Source organism: Trichosurus vulpecula, chromosome 6 (assembly GCF_011100635.1).
Source record: "Trichosurus vulpecula isolate mTriVul1 chromosome 6, mTriVul1.pri, whole genome shotgun sequence".
Classification (NCBI taxonomy): domain Eukaryota; kingdom Metazoa; phylum Chordata; class Mammalia; order Diprotodontia; family Phalangeridae; genus Trichosurus; species Trichosurus vulpecula.
The window spans coordinates 35,820,727-35,826,088 of NC_050578.1; positions in this window are offsets into that span (position 1 = coordinate 35,820,727).

Here is a 5,362-nt window from a genome sequence, read left to right on the forward strand (position 1 = left end):
AGCTTCTACATTAAGAGATCGAAGGGCTTGGAATACGATATTCCGGAGGTCAATGGAGCTAGGATTAAAACCAAGAATCACCTATCCAGCAAAACTGAATATCATGCTCCAAGGCAAAATATGGACTTTCAAGAATTCAAATTCAAGTTCATCGATCTATAACAAGAATTTATATTTGTTGCATTAAAAAAGGAAACAGCATGTATCTGCCATCAATACTATAGAAGCTCTATTTTCTTCACAATTTTACAAATATAAGAGCACCTTACAGGGTTATTCCCTTAAATTGCACTTGAGTAAATATTTTGGGGCCCCAAAGATGTCATTGATCATTCCTGTTCTTGGGATTCTAGAGGAGGAGGAGGAGGAGGATGAAAAGGAGAAAGAAGAAGAAGTTATGTGCACCTAGAACTGACTCTGTGTGGAGCAATGTTGCCACTTTCAAAAATTCATTCAGGTTTTAACACAGAAGTCAACTTAAGGATTTGCAGTCATCATATGGTACAACCTCCTGAATCGCCATTCTTGAGATACAACCTTGGAGACAACCTGCCAAGTTCATACAAAACGAAAAATTAGTACTTTTTGAGTCTGGCTATTCAACCTATTACAAGACCATCAAATTATGGTATCATCTAGTCTCTCCAAACTTGTCACATGAATGGTATGATGTAATTTATCCAATGCTATTAAAAATCTTGCTTAGCTCCATAAACAGTACTACCCTGATCTACTAGTTTAGCGATACTGTCAAAAAAGAGAAATTGGTTCTTCTTGATCAAATTATGTTTGTTCTTTGTATGATAATCAATCTTTTATCTTATCCCCCTATTAAACTCTAAGTTCCATGAGAAGAGGTACTTTATCAACTTTAAAATTTTTGCGATTCCTATAATACCTAGCACAGTTCTTTGAACAACACACATGCTTAATAAATTTTTGTTTAGTAGTTTTCTGAATAAAGAAATCAGGATATTTAGAAAACTCTGAAAAGTCAAGATATTCACTCTGGCAATTTTCAAAAAAGATTTCTACCAGCAAAATTAAGTTGGTCAGACAACCAAACCAGCTATATGTCTTTGTTCTTTCAGTCATCTTTCAGTTGTGTCCAACTCTTCTTCATGCTCCCATTTGGGGTTTTCTTGGCAAAGATGCTGGAGTGGTTTGCCATTTCCTTCTCCAGCATATCACTTTGGTGACTTCTAAAAATGAATAGTTATCACCACCACCACCACCATCATCATCATCAAAACAACAACCCAGAAAGAGAAACTAGATAATTAAATTTTGAAATCTACAATTAAATATTAACAGAATGTGCCACTTCAGAGTATTTTGGGTATAAAAGTATGAAGTTTTTACATTTAAAACTTCAGACCTCATATTACCATGAATCTGAGAGAAAAGTGGATTCCTGAGGCCAAGAATAACAGAAGGAAGTCATCAGTGTTTCAGTAAGCATGCTGAAACTCCTGCTGTGCTAACCTGTCTTGGGAAGTTTTCTGTTTGTGTGTTCAGGAAGGACTGGTGAAGAATGACAGAGAAAGAAAATGATATAAAGATTTGATGCCACAATGCCTCTCACAATTCATTTCAAAATGGGAAGAAAATCTCTATAGGTTTCGTATGTACAATCCCACTTATGAAAAAAACAGAAAAAGAATCAAAATTGTAATTGTCTTCAGCATGTCAGAAAAGCTGGTGCTGACAGTTGTAGGGGAAATTGCTGCAAGGAAGCAAGGTACACAGTTGTGGCTGTGCATCCAAGTGAACAATAACAGCATAAAGCATTTCTCGAGGGAAATCAAAAAGGCTTGTTGGAGTCAGTGACGGAGCACAAAAGAGCATCGCAAGCTACAAGCTGTTCTTAGGGCAGCTCAACAGCAAGCTCCTCACAATAGTGTTGGTGGTGGCTTCAGACTTGGGGGCTGCTCCTGTCTCTGCAAAATGTAACATGAAATCCAGTGACAGCATGATTGCCCCACACCAATGGTATGTACCTCTGCAAGTGGTCATGTTAACTACTCCACGATAAGGCACACAGAACATTTAAAGAATTAAAATAAGAGGAGATTTTTAAATGGCAGGGGGACTTCTGTATTTCTTCAAAATGGGGTTTTTGTTTCTGGCAATGGAAAAGCACTTAATTTACAGAACACTATGAGAGCAAACACAGGAACTCCCAAATAAAGGTCTCTCTTATGCAAGGGTTCTGTGTGTGTGTGTGTGTGTGTGTGTGTGTGTGTGTGTGTGTGTGTGTGTTTGAAATAGAAACTTTTGGCATTCTGGTGAAATGAATAGACTCCAAAGAATCATGTTTTAAAATGAATTAAATATAATTCATGCTATTACAAAGGAAAATAATTGTGTTGAAGCACAGTTAATAAAAATTTTAAAGTTTGTTGACCCCGCATAGGAACCCATGAGTAGATTTCATTTTAATTGGATACAGTTGCCGTATACTATAAATAGCTCAATTCCTGCTTGAATAGAAAGAAAGATAAGGAGTATGAAGATTGGATATGTTAATACTACTACTAAAACTATTAACAATAATACTAGTCATTATGTCAATAGTACTTTAAGGTTTGAAAGACCTCTGCAATATCATTTCATTTTATACTCGTGCAAAATCCAATTGATAGGTGCTATTACTATCCTTGCTTTATCAATGAAGGAACTGGGGCAGACAGGGTCACAAAACTACTAAGGATGTGACTGGATTTTCACTCAGGTTTTCCTGACTTCAGGCCCACTGCTCTGTGCCTGTCCCCTGTGCCAAATATCTGCCTCATAATAGGCATTTATATAGCATTTTAGAATTTACAAAGGGAGTACTTCATATCAACTCATTTGATACTCAGAGAAACTTTATAAGGTTGTTACAAATATTATTGTCTTCATTTTGAGAATGAAAACAGTGAGTCTGAGAGAGGTTAATTGACTTGCTCAAGCCCAGGTCTCACTAACTCTAAGCTCAGATCAGTGTCCTCTATGTCATACTTTATCTCAAAATAATAACATCCATCAATCCATCTATCCATCCATCCATCCATCCGTCCATCTGTTTATCTGTCTATCTATCTATCTATCTATCTATCTATCTATCTATCTATCTAGAGATGTAGAGATATAGAGATCTAATCTATCTATCTGTCTATTCCAAATGCAAAGTGCTTTTCATACATTATCTAATTTGTTAGTGTGGAGTCTGACTTCTCAGATGGGCAAGTGTTGAACCAGAGAAAATTCCTCTACTGAGGGCTAATATATAGGATGTCTCAAAAGTCTTTCTGTAGGTTTAAGCTTTAATGAATTTTACTAAGCTTAAAAATTGCACTAACCCTTTAGGGACCCCCTGCATACTGCATGGTAAAGTAGCAAACAACATAAGGATTATATTTTTTTTTCCTTCTAATAATAATAAATGAGTATTTTAAAGGACAGAAAAGCACCATGACTCCAAATAAATCTGTGAATGTATCAAAAGTCTGAATCCCAGGGTTGATAAGGACCTCAGAGACCATCTAATTCAATCTGCATTTAAATCAGAATAATTTCTCCAACTTTCCCAAGAAATAATCATCTAACTTTTGCCCAAAAACTGTAGTGATAGGAAAAGGAAAATCACTCTCTCCTGAGGCAGCCCATTCCATTGTTTCACAATTCAAAAGATAGATATTTTTTCCTTATATCAAGGCTAAATTGGCCTCTTTGCAATGTTTATTTTTTTTTTTTAGTTTTTGCTCTCTAGGGCCAAAAACATTGAAAATTTTCTTTCTCAAATCCCAGGATATAGATCCTGAACTTCATCATCTTGGTCAACTTATTTTGGAAATTATCAACTTTCTCTATATCTTTTACAAAATGTGATGCCCAGAACAAAATGGTAAACTCCAAATATAGTATAACTGGGGCAGAATACAACATGGCTTTCACCTTTTTAGAATTTGCCTCTAAAGCAATCTTTTTTTTTTGGCTTCCATATCCCATGCTTGAAACATGTAGAGTTTTCAGTATGCTAAAACATCCATGTAGTTTCAAATGACCTACTGCCTAGCCATATTTCATCTAATTTTTGTGAAGCTGACTTTTTGAAACCCAGTTTAAGACTTTATATTTTTCCCTATTAATGTCCATTTCATTATATTTAGCCTACCATTCCAGCCTGTCAAAATCTTTCAATAATACTACAATTCAGTATAATTATCTCTTGCTATTTTAGATCATATGAAATGTTGGCAAGTATGACATTTATGCCTTTATCCAAGTCATTGAGAAAAATACTAAACCACTCCAGAGCCAATCACAACCACATAGGTTCAATAGAGGAACTCTCTGCTATTGACCTTCTAAGCTGACATTGAACTACTAACGATTACTCTTTGTGTTCTGCCATTTAATCAATTCCAGAATCTACCTATTTGTACTTCTATTTCATCCACATGTATCTATAACTTATAAAAGAAAAGCATATATCTGCAATATTTTTCTTATTTATAAGTCTAATAACTTGGACTAAAAAGGAAATGAGTTTATTCTGACATGACTTAAAGGATCTACAATTGAGAAAACCATATTTGAAATTTATTTTGGTACATGTTAAATTAGAGGGTCTCTGTGGTTCTGACCAAATCCTAGCGTATATGCTTCTTTAATGAAAACATATGCCCACTGAATTCATCCTCTAAAGCTTTATTAGGAATCAGAGTATTTTCTATCTCTTTTCTGCTCTGATTATGAACATTGCTTCTATTTCTAGAAATGCACTAATTATCTTTTAAATAATATGCTCTAAAGTTTAAGCAGTAATTGAAATCAAGCTCATTGACCTTTTTTACCCTGGCTTTATTATCTTCCCCTTTATGAAAATGGGGAAAATATTTGACTTTCTCCAGTTCTGTGGAATCTCTCTTATTTGCTATGTTCTTTCTTTAAAAATAATTACATAAAAAATGTTTTATTTTTTTTTGTTAAACAATACAAGACATTTTCACCTATTATTCCTTTGGTGTATGACTTCAGCATACTTCAAGATATTCTTAATGAAAGGAAATGTGGATATTCCAAAGTGGAGAGGGCTTTATAAGAAATTAATGGGTTTTCCCCCATTGAAATTCTTCAAACAATGACTCTGAATGACTGTTTGTTGGGACTCTTATAGAAGAGATTCTCATTTATGTAGAGGTCAGCCAAATAGACTCCAAAGTCCCTTCCAACTCTGAGATACTGAGATTTTGTGATTACTGAACATTAAAGGCCCCCACATCATACTATATCCCATTTTAAAGCCAAACAGGTGGTCTGAGTTTCCTGAAATTCTCATCTACTTACTCTTCCCAGCCACATAATCTTTCTAGAA